This window comes from Euprymna scolopes, chromosome 31 (genome assembly GCF_053919585.1).
Source record: "Euprymna scolopes isolate OS-2025 chromosome 31, ASM5391958v1, whole genome shotgun sequence".
Taxonomy (NCBI): domain Eukaryota; kingdom Metazoa; phylum Mollusca; class Cephalopoda; order Sepiida; family Sepiolidae; genus Euprymna; species Euprymna scolopes.
Window position 1 is genome coordinate 7,312,040 of NC_136512.1, and position 17,375 is coordinate 7,329,414.

General features: G+C 32.3%; 2 protein-coding genes and 1 pseudogene across 12 annotated transcripts in view; 1 reads left to right on the top strand and 2 right to left on the bottom strand.

The window, feature by feature from the left end:
• The window catches only part of LOC145255614 (pleckstrin homology domain-containing family H member 2-like), a 1,732,783-nt gene that overhangs the window by 240,733 nt on the left and 1,474,675 nt on the right, over window positions 1-17,375 (top strand). The gene's annotated exons all lie outside the window — the stretch shown is intronic.
• LOC145255616 (histone-lysine N-methyltransferase SETMAR-like) overlaps window positions 1-17,375 on the bottom strand; it is a 252,289-nt gene that overhangs the window by 164,117 nt on the left and 70,797 nt on the right. The gene's annotated exons all lie outside the window — the stretch shown is intronic.
• On the bottom strand, window positions 12,546-12,663 carry LOC145256029 (5S ribosomal RNA; annotated as a pseudogene).

Genomic DNA, 17,375 nt, shown 5'->3' on the forward strand with positions numbered 1-17,375 from the left:
TACCGATTCTGTCCTAAATTCCTGATTTCAATAAAATTACCAATTCTGTTCTAAATTCCTGATTTCAATAAAATTACCGATTCCGTCCTGAATTCCTGATTTCAATAAAATTACCGATTCTGTTCTAAATTGCTGATTCTTATACAATTACGGATTCTGTTCTAAATTGCTGAATTCAATAAAATTACCGATTCTGTTCTAAATTACTGATTTCAATAAAATTACCGATTCTGTTCTAAATTCCTGATTTCAATAAAATTACCGATTGTGTCCTAAATTCCTGATTTCAATAAAATTACCGATTCTGTTCTAAATTCCTGATTTCAATAAAATTACGGATTCTCTTCTAAATTCCTGATTTGAATAAAATTACCGATACTGTTCTAAATGGCTGATTTCAATAAAATTACCGATTCTGTTCTAAATTCCTCATTTCAATAAAATTACTGATTCTTTCCTAAATTCCTGATTTCAATAAAATTACCGATTCTGTTCTAAATTCCTGATTTGAATAAAATTACCGATTCTGTTCTAAATTCCTGATTTGAATAAAATTACCGATTCTGTCCCAAATTCCTGATTTCAATAAAATTGCCAATTCTGTTCATAATTGCTGATTTCAATAAAATTACCGATTCTGTTCTAAATTCCTGATTTCAATAAAATTACGGATTCTGTTCTAAATTGCTGATTTCAATAAAATTACCGATTCTGTTCTAAATTACTGATTTCAATAAAATTACCGATTCTGATCTTAATTCCTGATTTCAATAAAATTACCGATTCTGTTCTAAATTCCTGGTTTCAATAAAATTACGGATTCTGTTCTAAATTGCTGATTTCAATAAAATTACCGATTCTGTTCTAAATTACTGATTTCAATAAAATTACCGATTCTGTTCTAAATTCCTGATTCTTATACAATTACGGATTCTGTTCTAAATTCATGATTCTGATACAATCATCGATTCTGTTCTAAATTGCTGATTTTATTAAAATTACCGATTGTGTTCTAAATTCCTGATATCAATAAAATTACTGATTCTGTTCTAAATTGCTGATTCTTATACAATTACAGATTCTGTCCTAAATTCCTGATTTCAATAAAATTACCGATTCTGTTCTAAATCCCTAATTTCAATAAAATTACCGATTCTGTCCTAAATTCCTGATTTCAATAAAATTACCGATTCTGTTCTAAATTCTTGATTTCAATAAAATTACCAATTCTGTTCTAAATTCCTGATTTCAATAAAATTACCGATTCCGTCCTGAATTCCTGATTTCAATAAAATTACCGATTCTGTTCTAAATTGCTGATTCTTATACAATTACGGATTCTGTTCTAAATTGCTGAATTCAATAAAATTACCGATTCTGTTCTAAATTACTGATTTCAATAAAATTACCGATTCTGTTCTAAATTCCTGATTTCAGTAAAATTACCGATTGTGTCCTAAATTCCTGATTTCAATAAAATTACCGATTCTGTTCTAAATTCCTGATTTCAATAAAATTACGGATTCTGTTCTAAATTCCTGATTTGAATAAAATTACCGATACTGTTCTAAATTGCTGATTTCAATAAAATTACCGATTCTGTTCTAAATTCCTGATTTCAATAAAATTACTGATTCTTTCCTAAATTCCTGATTTCAATAAAATTACCGATTCTGTTCTAAATTGCTGATTTCAAGAAAATTACCGATTCTGTTCTAAATTGCTGATTTCAATAAAATTACCGATTCTGTTCTAAATTGCTGATTTCAATAAAATTACCGATTCTGTTCTAAATTGCTGATTTCAATAAATTACCGATTCTGTTCTAAATTGCTGATTTCAATAAATTACCGATTCTGTTCTAAATTGCTGATTTCAATAAAATTATCGATTCTGTTCTAAATTGCTGATTTCAATAAAATTACCGATTCTGTTCTAAATTGCTGATTTCAATAAAATTACCGATTCTGTTCTAAATTGCTGATTTCAATAAAATTACCGATTCTGTTCTAAATTCCTGATTTCAATAAAATTACCGATTGTGTTCTAAATTCCTGATTTCAATAAAATTACCGATTCTGTCCCAAATTCCTGATTTCAATAAAATTGCCAATTCTGTTCTAAATTGGTGATTTCAATAAAATTACCGATTCTGTTCTAAATTCCTGATTTCAATAAAATTACGGATTCTGTTCTAAATTTCTGATTTCGATAAAATTACCGATTCTGTTCTAAATTGCTGATTTCAATAAAATTACCGATTCTGTTCTAAATTGCTGATTTCAATAAAATTACCGATTCTGTTCTAAATTCCCGACTCTTATACAATTACGGATTCTGTTCTAAATTCATGATTCTGATACAATCATCGATTCTGTTCTAAATTTCCAATTACTATACAATTACTGATTCTGATTCTGATTCTTTTAAAATCTCTAAATACGTAACTGTAGCGTTACTGTTTTTTGGGGGTGTTTTTTTATTTAATATTCAGATTATTGTAATACGGTCGTATATGCCTACAAACGTAAAAATCCACTCAAAGGGATGATCTAAAATTTTAAAGTCAATAAAATCATTTTATTATTAGGATAGAAAACAAAATTTGTAAACAAAATCAAATAAAATAAAGACAAAACAATCGTTTCTGGCATTGCAAAAGAGGCTCACATTTTTGTTCAATTCTCAATTCCGATTTTGATTAATAGTCTCAACACCGAAATTAAGCAACATCTAGCCTTGTCAGTGCCAAATGGGTGACCATTTGGGAATACCAGGTGCTATATGTGCTCGCAAATTAGCCAGGCATTGTTTGTAGATTTCTCCTTATCATGCAGTGCTGATTCAAGAGAGAAGTGGTTGGGATTGTGCAACCCTTGCCTCACAATTACATGCACACCTACCCTTACAGGGCGTATCCATTGTCTTTCAAGACAAAACGGAGGTTCAGTTTCTTTGGAGAGTTTTTAATATTATTATGGCCAAACTTTTCGCGGTCGTGTTTTCCGGATAACAGTCATCGGAATGGAATTGGTACATGACGGGAAATATAATGTTGGTCATAGAATTAGGCATTTTCCGGGTGTTCTTTTCTTGTTTTCTCGTGTTCCAAGGATATATTATCAGATGCCATTTATTTGGAAAACAAGTTTTCTTCAGAGATCTTTAGATTGAAATGCCGTTTGCCGTAGATTAGTTCCATTAGTGCTGGACATGGTGAGTAAATTTCTTTTAATTTTCTTGTGCAGTTCTTGTCAACAGCAGAACTCTTTATAAAGTTTATCAGAGCGTAGTGATTTATGGAGAAGAGTATTAAGAACGGCTATTATTTCTTACCGTGGATGATGTAACAAGATTTTAAAGAAAATTGGGCGTTTTTTTTATTGGGGGGGGGGCTTAACATTGCCAGATTTTTAAGAAAACTGGATTTGGGGCGGGGGATGGGTTAAAATTGTCAGATTTTAAAGAAAAGTAGATTTGTGGGTGGGTTTATAACATTGTCAGAGTTTTAAAAACGTAGATTCTTTGGGGGTTGTAACATTGTCACATTTTAAAGAAAAGTGGTGGAGGGCTTGTAGCATTGTCAGAGTTTAAAGAAAAGTGGATTTTTTTATGGCGTTATAACATTGTCAGAGTTTTTTAAAAAATTGATTGAGGGGTTGTTAAATTGTCAGAGTCTAAAGAAAAGTCTTTTTTTTTTTTTGACAGTCATAATATTGCCAGATTTTACAGAAAAGTTGATTTTTTGAGGTAGTTGTAACATTGTCAAAGTTTAAAGAAAAGTGTTTTGGGGGGGGGTGTAACATTGTCAGGGTTAAAAGAAAAGTGTTTTGGGGGGTGTAACATTGTCAGAATTTAAAGAAAAGTGTTTGGGGGGGGGTTAACACTGTCAGGGTTTAAAGAAAAGTGGGGTTTCTGGGGAGGGGTTCACTATTTTTTTGGTAACATTTGCTAAAGATTTTTATCAAACTTTAGTCTATCCTTATAAAACATTCAAAACAAGGACTCATCCACAACCATGATTATTATTATTATTATTATTATTATTATTATTTCAAATAAGCTGCTCACTTAATCCTTCCCAAATTAAAATACATGGTGTCCACAAAGTCTGGCTACTTAATGCAGCCAGACTTTGTGGGCACCCTGTAGATTATGCAGCCAGACTTTGTGGGCACCCTGTAGATAATGCAGACAGACTTTGTGGACACCCTGTATATGTGTGTGTGTGTGTGTGTGTGTGTGTAAATATCCTTTTCCTTCTTTCTCATTTCTATATGCATTTAAGCCAGATTTTTTTCTATATTAGCATTTTGTATAATTCTGGAATTTCTGCTCTTTTGATGAGAAGCATTTAGCTTCGAAATGTATGGCTTAAAGACGTTTTTCTTAAATTTACCCTTAACTTTTCCTGTATTGTTTTGATGAAATAATAAAGTTTTGTTACTCATCTTTCATTGCTTTTTGCTCCTCTTAATAGTGTTGAGCTTTTCTTATCTTGATAAGTTTTGCTCTGTTTAAGATATACTCTTTGCTAACAATTATTTTATATATAAAGCGGAATGTGTGTTTGTGTGTCTGATCATGAATAGGATCCTATATGGTTGACTATTTTAAAAAACTGATTACATATAATGATAGAAGATGTATCGAGACACAGGAATGGGTATGTTTGATCTGGCAGAACGGTGGTTCATTAAAATTGTGGGGTCTGCATTCGCACCTGGTCCACAAAGTATGGAAATAAAAAATTAAAAAAGAAACGTTTACAAGTGTTTTTGATATAGATGTACATAAGAATACTTTGATAAGTATGTTTTAACTTAAATAGGGATGGTATAATAAAATTGTGGGGTCTGTGTTCGTGCCTGGCCTCCATAGAATGGAAATAGGCACAAACTTTAAAAAAGACTTTTCATATCTATCTGCGTAAGTATACTTTGATAATTATGTTTCAGTTTGGAGAAATATGGTATAATAAAATTATGGGGTGTTCGTTTGCACCTGACCTCCATAGAATAGAAATATGTCACAAAGTTTAACAAGGTTTTTTAATATAGATCCACAGAATATTGTGATAAGTGTTTCAGTGTGAACAGGTATGGTATAATAAATTATGGAGTTTATCTATTTTATTTTTACTTTCATCATATTTTGCTTTGGTTTTGATACCCCAAAATTCAACCCAAATTTACAACCCTTCCTTTTCATAACCTATCATACTTTCATAAATCAGAGTCCATTTTCTGTAGGCTGTTTTTGAACCCAGTCAACGATGGGTGCTTTTGCTAGTATATATATATATATATATATATATATATATATATATATATGTTTTTATTATTTCATCCTCGGGGACTTTTCTTATATCATTACAAATTATTTCAAATGAAAGGACAATAATATTATCCTGCCGATCTCTTCAGATAATTCAATGTCAAGGGTATGTACATTAAGGTAGTACAAATGCGAATGGTTCATCAAAGCATATTACATTAATATACTTGTAAAACAGGCAAAGGGGTGCAATACTGCTGTGATGGGACAGAGGTTTGAGCTTAATTGATAGTGCGGGATCTACTAGAATGGAGACTTCTTTGAACCCTATCCAAGAGTAGTAGATGCACCAGCCAAAATTTTGCAACATTACTCCATATCTGGGCGAATGGGAGCTTTGTAGCGGTACAGGGTACCCTCAGATTTCGCACTATAAAAACCCGGCAATCCACGATGCAAACTTGTATTATAGAAGAAAATACGAGGGCTGTTTTAAAAAATACTGTCTCCTATTTTTCATTCACTTGTATGACAATATGCAATCAGAACCCTCATATGACAATATGCAGTCAGAACCTTCGTATGACAATATGCAGTCAGAACCCTCATATGACAATATGCAGTCAGAACCCTCATATGACAATATGCAGTCAGAACCCTCATATTACAATATGCAGTCAGAACCCTCGTATTACAATATGCAGTCAGAACCCTCGTATTACAATATGCAGTCAGAATCCTCATATGACAATATGCAATCAGAACCCTCGTATGACAATATGCAGTCAGAACCCTCGTATGACAATATGCAGTCAGAATCCTCGTATGACAATATGCAGTCAGAATACTCGTATGACAATATGCAGTCAGAACCCCTCGTATGACAATATGCAGTCAGAACCCTCGTATGACAATATGCAGTCAGAACCCTCGTATGACAATATGCAATCAGAACCCTCATATGAAAATATGCAGTCAGAATCCTCATATGACAATATGCAGTCAGAACCCTCGTATTACAATATGCAGTCAGAACCCTCGTATGACAATATGCAATCAGAACCCTCGTATGACAATATGCAGTCAGAACCCTCATATGACAATATGCAGTCAGAACCCTCGTATGACAATATGCAGTCAGAACCCTCATATGACAATATGCAGTCAGAACCCTCGTATGACAATATGCAGTCAGAACCCTCATATGACAATATGCAATCAGAACCCTCATATGACAATATGCAGTCAGAACCCTCATATGACAATATGCAGTCAGAACCCTCGTATTACAATATGCAATCAGGATCCTCGTATGACAATATGCAGTCAGAACATTCATATGACAATATGCAATCAGGACCTTCATATGACAATATGCAGTCAGAACCCTCATATGACAATATGCAGTCAGAACCCTCGTATGACAATATGCAGTCAGAACCCTCGTATGACAATATGCAGTCAGAACCCTCGTATGACAATATGCAGTCAGAACGCCTATGCACAGCCATCGTTCATTGCTGGCAAATGTACATTAAGAATGCTGATGACTATGTAGAAAAATAAATTCTGGGTCACAAAAACTCGATCGTTTTAATGGTACCACTTCTATCTTCATAGTTCTTCAACTTTTAGAGTTAAAAAAAATAGGAGGCTTTACTTCTGGTACGACTCTTAAACCGTAATCCTCAACAAAATTGCAAGAATTGTACGTTTCTTCTTCACCTGTTAATGCTTCGATTAAAGAATGGTAAAAATCGATGCTGTTCAATCGTGATTCTTTGCATAAATGTGAAAATGACAGATGACTCGGATTTTATTACTTCCGAGATAATCTCCGAGCAATCATGGAACTTTTTCGGATCCTAATCCACCAACGATCCTCTTTCCGACTAATCCTGAATAATGATTGTTTGTGTCCGATTTAAGATGATTATGTGGCACTGCTGAAACTTTTGCAATAAAGCAAGATTGATTCTTTAAAACCTTTTCTTTAAGCTTTTCTCGGATAATTTAAGGAATTGAGGTCATATTGAAACAATTAGCTTCCAAAATGGCTGCCAAAGTTTTTATTTCTTTGGAGGAGTGATCATTCTATTTTAGATTCCTATTGTGCTGGATGCCAAAAAATTTTACTTCTTAAAAGTCATCATCATCATCATCATCATCATCATCATCATCATCATTATTATCATCATTATTATCATCATCAGTTCCTTTTTATAAACGTGCAGGTTGAGGGGCATCTTTTTTTTTTTTTTTTTTTTTTTACACAGTGGTCACCACTTATCAAGGCCCGGAAGCCACTCAGGGATAAGGGTTATTGCAAGTACATTACGTTAGTGTGGAGATTTGATGAAGTGTTTACTTAAGGGGGCGGTTCATTAGGAATTTGTTAACGTTGGACTTGAAGACATCCAAGTTGTAGTCAGGTGGGAAGCAGGCAGACGGAACAGAGTTCCACAGGCGTGCAGTTCTAAGAAAGAAGCTTTGTTCATGGAATCCACGTTTTGATTTAGGCACAGATAAAGAGTGGGGGAAATTTTTCACAGTGGATTCAGCTAGACGGGTGTTTTTCGTGAAAGATTGGCGAGGGGGGACCAGAGATTGGAGTTCAGACGAGCACCTGCCATGGAAATAACGATAAAACAAGAATAGGCTCGCAACGTCTCTTCTGTGGGAGAGAGGTTGCAGGGTAGAGAAAAGAGCATCCCCCACTAAGCCACGAAGTCTATTTTGTACTCTGTCAAGGCAGGATAGGCTGTTTTTAGCAGCTCCTGCCCAGATATGGTAGCAGTATTCCATCCTTGGACGTACTTGGCTTTTATATAGATAGAGAATTGCATCAGTAGTGAGATATCTTCTGGAGCGGTAGAAGGATCCCACCATCTTTCCAGCGACCTTGGCAACAGACGATGTACGTATTCCATTTCAGATCAGGAGGAAAGGTCAAACCCAGAAGCTTGTCAAAACACGGGGCCTCACCCAGACGAGAGCCATCCATCACAATTGATGCCAGCTGGGGATCAGACCATTGATGATGTAAGGATAGGAGTTTGGTCTTGGATGCATTAAAGGTAACCAGCCACATCTTCCCCCACTGAACCATGCGCTCGAGATCAGAGGAGAGAGAATCAGAGAGAACTTTGTCATTTACAGCCTTTGATGTGTTGCCGTAGATGGTCGTGTCATCAGCATAGATGTCAACGAATCTTTAGTTAACTATTACGTGTAATTATATTCATGCAGATATTCTACATGATTTATACTTGCGTAATATTTGCGTAAAAACGTTATAGTAAATAACAAAGTTCTTTCAATATATATTTATGTATGAATATATATATTTGTTTAAAAAATTTTGCCTACCAAACTCCTCTGTTAGTTTTTGGTCAACAGTCATGAAGCTTAATATATAGGGCATTCGAACCCATGCAAAACTTTATATTTCGGTTTTAGCCAAGGAAAATCGGTGCAAAAGTGTGAAAATGAAAAAAATGGAATTTGCCAGATGATGGTCGAACGACGGCATTATGAATATGCATGCGTAACGTAATAGCCATTGGTTCATGTTTTAATTTTTAGCCTTGCAGCAAAAATGTCTTCATAGCTCAGGCATTAACGTCAAAGGAAAAAGTAAATATCGTGAGCTAAACATTTTGGTTCCGATTTTCAATGGTGGCACACGAGTCATTTTTTTCCATTTTTTAAATCATTACTATATATTAGGTCCAATATGATATAATATAATAATAAATCCGAAATCTGCACTAATGAAAATATATTTAAGCGTATTTTACGACCAGGCAATGGCAATGCCAGGCGCCCTGACAGTGTATATATATATATATATATATATATATATATATATATATATATATAGTAATTTATAAAATATATATGGCGATTAAGCTACACTGAATATTCTGCGTTTCATCCACTATAGGATTCGTCATTCCGCGCATAAGCCTGACGAATCCTATAGTGGATAAAACGCAGAATATTCAGTGTAGCTTAATCGCCATATATATTTTATAAATTACTAACTAGCTCTACCTACGTATTGAGCACTTTTGAAGTAAATACTTAAAGTTTACGCATAAATCTATACTTTCGTATATTAGGTTTATGTGAGTAAATGAAGTAGTTATATATATATATAATTTATATATATTTCTAATATACTCCTAAATACAGACAATTAATATATATATATATATATTTATACACATATATATATATATATATATATATATATATTTATACATATATATATATATATATATATATTTCTAATATACTTCTAAATACAGACAATTAATATATATATATTTATTTATATATATATATATCTAATATACTTCTAAATACAGACAATTAATATATATATATATATATATATATATATATATATATATATATATATAATATACTTCTAAATACAGACAATTAATATATATATATATATATATATATATATATATATATATATATTATTTTTACCAAGCAAGCTGCATCTAAAATAACTTTCATATCCTTTTTCTGCAAATCCTCCTGCTACAGGACTTCTGATAAATTTATTATTTTTACTTTGACTTTCCATATCTCACTGACTTTAGCAAATAGGGTGCATACCTTTATAAATATTTGCTAATATTTTCTTTCCTCTGATGAGATGGTAGACATCGAAACCCTATAGGTTAAGGAGATTAACTTTCTAAAGCATTCTTTGTCTTGCTTAGAATAATAAAAATTCTTTGATATGAAATTAATTTCAATGAGAGTTTTTTGAAATTCATGGAATTACAATTTAATTTATTTGCTCTATCTTGCATATCGAGCAATTCTTGTTTAGATGGGATAACTTATAGAATATTACTGCTAGTAATATTTTTTGAACCTTACAATCTCACGTTTTCATAACAACTGATTGTTAAATAAAAAACTATTCTGAAGTATATATATATATATATATATATATATATATATATATATATATGTGTGTGTGTATATATATATAATCCTTATTAGTTGAAAATATGAGTGTATACCAAAAATTATGGAAAATAAGTGAGCAGAATTTCGATAAAAAGCATGCTGAAAAAGAACTCATAATCTTTGTAGGTGTGTCTCGTGTAGATTTTTACTTTCATCTGCAGACGCAGACATAGAAACTTCCTTCATAAAATCGATGGAATCGGTTTCAGGTCATGATCCTGGTTTATCATCAACTAATGTATCAGGTTAACTAAGTGGGCCACTCTTTTAGAATAATGTTTTTTCAAAAAAAAAAAAAAATACATTCAATTATAGAAAGATATCTTCTCAAGATAAAAGCCGATTATGATGATGAGGAGGCAAGAAAAGCTACTCGACATGGTCTTTATAAGATGGGAGAATATTTTTCCAGTCCAAACACGACATCTTTCTCCGCAAATTTAATAGCAGAACTCAAAACAGCGAACACTTGAGAAAAAGAATGTGACGAAAAAATAGAAAATTTAGGATTTGGTAATCAATTTATTCCGTTTTTTTTTTTTCGAATATCTTTCGTTTCTTAATCTCTAACCGAAATCAATGCATCAAGTAGAGGCCATCTTAATCTCAGAGCTTCCAACCATTTTAGTTCTGTTTATTTATTTTTAATTTTTTTTTTTAAACAACGTTTTATTTCAGAAAATGATCAGAGATTAAAAAACAAAAAACAAAACATCAGCGATACAAGTGATCTTATCGTAAAAGATCGATGTTGTTTGAAAATAAAAGAAAATTCTGCGAATATCGTTTACCAATTTCTAATTCCTCTAATGGTTCTTCAACAGTTTTGCATATTTACATGGAAATAAATTAGCTTCGGCCCCAGTGACTTGCTAAGAACTTTTGAGTCATCAAGAAAAAAAAAAACGGCTAAAATATATTAATAAACGTCTCTTAGTGGGCCACAGGCCTATAATACATTCCTCTGAAAAGGGCACTTTTAAAACAAGAATTAAAAAAATGGCAAGTGCTTGGGTACTCCTAGCACCTCCTCTTTTGGAATCTCATTTCTTTACCAAATTTTAATAGACTCTTCTGTCCTCTGTCCGTTAACTTGCAATCATTTTCTGTTTTTGTAAAAAAAAAAAGTCTTATTTCAGAAAATGAAACAAAACAAAGGACAACTGATTTTACAATAAAATATCGATCTGTTTTACTAATTCCCATTTCCTATAATGGCTTTTCAACAGTTTTAGGGCTATTGCATTGTGTAACAGAACGTGTATGGGTGCGTGTGAAAATATCAGCGGCAGTCAGAAGATAGCTAGCTAGTGAAAATATTAGCAGCAACAGCCATTAAAGCATGTATGCAAATTAGCAAGTGTGTGTGAACTTGCATTAGAAGAAAAGGGAAGAAAACAAGCTGGGTGAGATGGATGTGTGGCCCCGTGGTGGCAGCGACAAGAGACTTTTAAGCTGGTGTTGAAACGGCAGGGTTTTGTTAATCTCATGGCAGATGAAAAGAACTAAAAAAAAAACCCAAAAAACAAGAAGCACGCATTGTGGAGAACAGCGCAAAGTGTAGTATCTGTTCTGATACTACAATTTATCTTTTCTGTGTTTTGATCAATGCATCAAATAGAGGTTCGAATTAATTATATATCATTTCAGGTCTGTAAACCAGAACTTGACAAAGTAGTTTTGTAGAGACCGTTCTTCACATATACAGACAAGGTGACTTTCATATAAAGAGATTGACGATTTGTATTAATTGTATTATTTGGATTACTATTCTTATACTGAACATAATCCTCAGAAAGTTCCAGCCGATGTCACCTCCGACCTTCTTTATTTAATTCATGGAGTTATCTTACACTGGTTCCATTAGATAAAAGTCAAGAAATTCGTAACTGTATTCTTACTATCGCCTGCACTGATGAACGAACCTTCAACATCCAGAAATGTGTTACTTATAACTGATTATACTTAGCACTTGTATCCATTACGCCACAGATTCTCGAGTTTAACTAGATGCATCTGGAGAAGATCGGAGGTTATATCAGCCAACACGTTGTGAGATGAGAATAGTTGTCTAAATCACATACACTATCGCTCGATGTCTGTTCAGTCTCAAGAGACAATGGATACCCCTTGTGAGGGTAGCTGCACGTGTAATTGTGAGGCAAGAGTTGTGCAATCCCAACCACACCTCTCCTCAATCAACATTGCTTGAGTCCAGTGGCTAGGAGAAGTCCAGGGCGGCTGGAAACAATGCCGAGATAAGCAGAGAGCACATGCAACACCTGAAATTCCCAAATGGTCACCCATTTTAGTACTGACCAGGCTCAACGTTGCTTAACTTAGGTGATCCAACGGGAACCGGTGCGTCAACGTGATTATGCCGTATAATATAGACTATATATAAAGTTAAGTATGTGTATATGTTTACATATTTACATCTATAGGATTCACCCCCAAACAAACTAATCAATCATTATGGTTTTTCGAATATCGCTGTTAAGCGTAAGAGTGGGTAATGTAGGCTATATTTTAGTTAGATTCAGTTTTATACAAAGTAGATAAAAACAGGGTGAAAGTACTTCATAAAAATTCAGATATCTCCGATTTTCCACAACATATATATACTGGCATTTCAGCCTGGCATTGCTCGGGTGTTTCGAGGTGTATGTTGAGCAAAAAAAAAAAAAAAAAAAAGCGGTGAATTTTTTTTAATTTGACCCCTATTATGATCCCTTAACATTTATTGCTTTGGGCTCAAATCAAGTTATTAAGTTAGATCCATGTGCAAGAAACCTATATCTAAAATTTCAAGTGTTTAGACCCAAAATTGTCGGAGGAGTTTGGTAGAGTTCTCCAAGGTCAAATCGTTGAACTTTGACCCCTTAACAGCCAAATTTCTGGCCGAAAATGGATTACAAAGATTTTCCCAAATATCAGTGCCCGGTATATCAAATTTCGAGTCTGTAGACTGGGAATTGACAGAGTTATTGCATAGGGAAATGTACACAGACACACAGACACGTTTACTTTATATATATATATATATATATATATATATATATATATATATATATATATATATATATATATACTAGCATTTCAGCCCGGCGTTGCCCGGTTGTTTGGATGTGTATGTTGAGCAAAAAAAAAAAAAAAGTGGTAGTAGGAAAGCAGGCTCGAACCCGTACCACAAAGGAGGAAAAGAACGGGGTAAAACCTAATGTTTATGCTGTTACGACCACCGCCAAACGGGAAGCGACATGTTTTAAAATTAAGGCTAGACAATCTAAAGGAGAGGATAGCTTTCAAAAATATCGGCGAAAAAAGTGACCCCCCTCTGTAGAAAAGTGCCTAGTTGAAGGGGAAGATATTAATGTTTTTAGCCAATTTTTCGATATTTGCCGTATGAAAGGTCGAACTTTAAAACGATACTGATCTTGGTAAAATTCGTCGCCTCTATTGAAAGTTTAAGGCAGACATGCAAACAGACATACATACATATATTTATATATTGGTAACTAAAAATTTTCGACCCAAACTGATGAAAAAGCTTGCCCTATCTCTGAATATCCTTTATGTAAAATTTCAAATATTTAGACCAGAAATTGTCTGAGTAATTTGGAAGAGACCGCAGAGGTCATTTTTTTAAAACTTTGACCCCTATTATACCCCCTTAAAATTAATTGTTTTGAGCTCAGATCGAGTTATTAAGTTAGATCCATATCCAAGGAACCTATATCTAAAATTTCAAGTGCGTAGACCCAAAATTGTCGGAGGAATTTGGTAGAGTTCTCAAAGGTCAAATCGTTGAACTTTGACCCCTTAATCGCCAAATGTCTGGCCAAAAACCGATCACACCGATTTTCCCAAATCTCAGTACTCTGTATATCAAATTTCGTGTCTGTAAACTAAAAATTGACAGAGTTATTGCGTAGGGAAATGCACACACACAGACACGTTCACTTATATATATATATATATATATATATATATATATATATATATATATATATATATATATATATATATATATATATATATATAGAGAGAGAGAGAGAGAGAGAGAGAGAGAGAGAGAGATAGAGATAGATACACACACACAACCAACATTGACAGCTGTTGCTGTTTCCCGTCTTCACGGTTTATTTACAAGTATTGATCTATCTGTCTCTGCTTCACCAAAAGGTAAGAACTGTCCTATTTTCTGAGATCAACGCTGTAAAGCTAAACATTCTCGTCGAATCCAAATAAGGTGCTTTTCTTTTCTGATGGAAAGCCGTTCACACTAAATTCAATCAAATTGCTTGTGTTCTTCTGCTTCATCGAACTAAAATGATCTGATCCTCTGTCAAGTGGTTCAGTTCACAGATCAGCTCAACTGTTCTCAGAAATACAAAATCGACTCGAAGTTCCTGCTTTGCTTTTTCTTGGAATTGATTGTTTGGTTCGCTTCAGTTTTTTTTTTTTTTTTTTTTTTTTGCGCGTGTTTTATTTTATTTTATTTTTGTCTTTTAATCGGATCGAACCTGCATACTTGACACAATAAAACCAAACTTGATATAAATCCCTACCATGGGACTAAATGCTTTCTCTCGACGTAAAAAAAAACAAAAACAAAAAACAAAAAAGAAATTATGATCAGATTTAGGTAACAGCTTAGCTTCGCATATAGTTCATAACAAAACAAATATGCCATTTTCAGCCATTTTTTATTTTTTATTTTTACAGTCGTGTACAAATGATTCTTATATTATTAAAAGCTAGTTCGCTACTTGTGCGGAATAATGATGGTGCTTCTACAGAATTCGAACCGAACCAAACCAACTGGTTCATGTTCAGTTTACACGCCATATACTAATATTTGTAGATAAATTTTAAAGTTAAATTCAATTTTTTGTCGTATTTTAAAGTATAATTCAATTTTTTGCCGTATTTTTTTTTTTTTATAAAACTACTGAATAATTACAGAACGCCTTCTTCCCATATTGAAAATAGGTTTCTAAATACGAGAGTCATTCCAAAAATAAAGCCTCAAAAAGTTGAATAGCTTCATAAACGGGAGCGGTACACAGTCACCACCATTCTCAATGCATTTTTGCCAGGAATTCAATGAGGCATTTCTGCTTCTGACGCACGTTCATTGCAGGGATTGCTGTCATTGATTCTCTCACCGTCAATATCTGCAACAGAGAGATGAAAATTTCAGGTCATGAAAGTTAAGTCATCATAATGCAGTTTGTAATCCCTCTGATCCATTCGGACGGAATATGAATAGGAGGGAATACTTTTGGAAAGCCTCTCGTAATAATTTGATTATTTCAGCACGGTCCATATTCTACATCAGAAGTACAAGTTGTCTTATTTAGATTGCGATTTTCACAACCTTCGTTCGCATACTGATTAATATATAATTATTACTATATAAATATACATACATATATATATATATATATATATATATATACACATTGTGGAAAATATAATGAATGAATGACAAAAATCTATATTCCAAATTTCATAATGTTGACCATCTTACAATTTATTCCCTTAATTCAGTTGACATTTATTTAGAATTGTAAACGTCGACTGGATTAAAGGAATAAATTGTAAGATGGTCAACATTATGAAATTCAGAATATAGCCATTAGTCTATCTTATTATATATATATATATATATATATATATATATATATATATATATATATATATATATATAATAAGATATTATATATATATATATATAATAAATTCTGAACACTGCAATATTTTAAGTAATAAATTTATTATATTTTTTACTAGAATAACTTGTCTTTTTCTTTTCTAGTTTTAACAATTAGTCCTTTTACTTTTCTAAATTTAATCTTAACCAAATCATTTTTCATATATATATATATATATATATATATATATATATATATATATATATATATATATATATATATATATATATATATATATATATAAATGCGAGGACTAGTCGTTAAAACTGGAAAAGAAAATGACAAGTTATTCTAGTAAAAAATATAATAAATTTATTACTTAAAATATTGCAGCGTTCAGAATTGATTATATAATGTTATAAATTGAATGAAAGCAGACAAGTGCCGTACGTTGTTTTACATTTTGTTTTACATATGTGTATGTTATGCTTATGGGGCAAAAAAATAAGACTGAAATTAAACAAAGAACAAGTGAATTTATTGGAAGCTTAGAAAAATCATGGATTACAATAGAAAAATGCGAGCATGAAAAGTAATATGGTTAAGCTTAAACATAGAAAAGAAAAGGACAAAATATTCTAGTAAAAAATATAATAAATTTATAATTTAAAATATTGCAGCATTAAGAATTAAAAAAAACATCAACATTATCAATTCTTAATGCTGCAATATTTTAAATTATAAATTTATTATAGTTTTTATTAGAATACTTTTTCAGGTTTACTAGAATACTTTTCGATGTTTAATCATATTACTTTTCATGCTCGCATTTTTCTATGTAATCCATGATTTTTTTGAAATAATATTTTCTGTTTTGTGTTAGATATTATATGCATTGTAAACAATCCATAAAATAATTATTACCAACTTCTTAAACTGACTAAAAAAATCAAATAAAAGACATAATTAAGTAAATAAACAGAAAGAAGGGACAAAAAAGAAAGAAACAGAATTAATGGGCGCCGTCATAAGCGAAATATTGTCAGCCCTAGCACGGCAAAGAGCATCACTTTTGTTAACTCTCTCTATATATATAACCTAAGATGGCATGCGAGTGACATTCCCGTTATGATTTATGAAGGTATCGACAACGAAAATGTTTCTATGGTAATCTATAAGCCTATCAGAAGAAATCTTTCTAAAATTTCAATGTTAAAAAATTTTCTATGGTAACCAACAGTAATTTTATCATAACTTTTGCTTGAATAAACGAAAATTCAAAATTTATTTCAAAGTATAGCTGAGAAGGTGACCTATAAACTGTGAAAATTGTTTGAAATTTGGTCTAAAATAAGTGAGCGCTGAAGCTTTAAAGCAGTTCTAAATGAGTAAAACTATTATTTATGTTCAAACACTGTAAAAAGCACTTTGTCTGTGTGT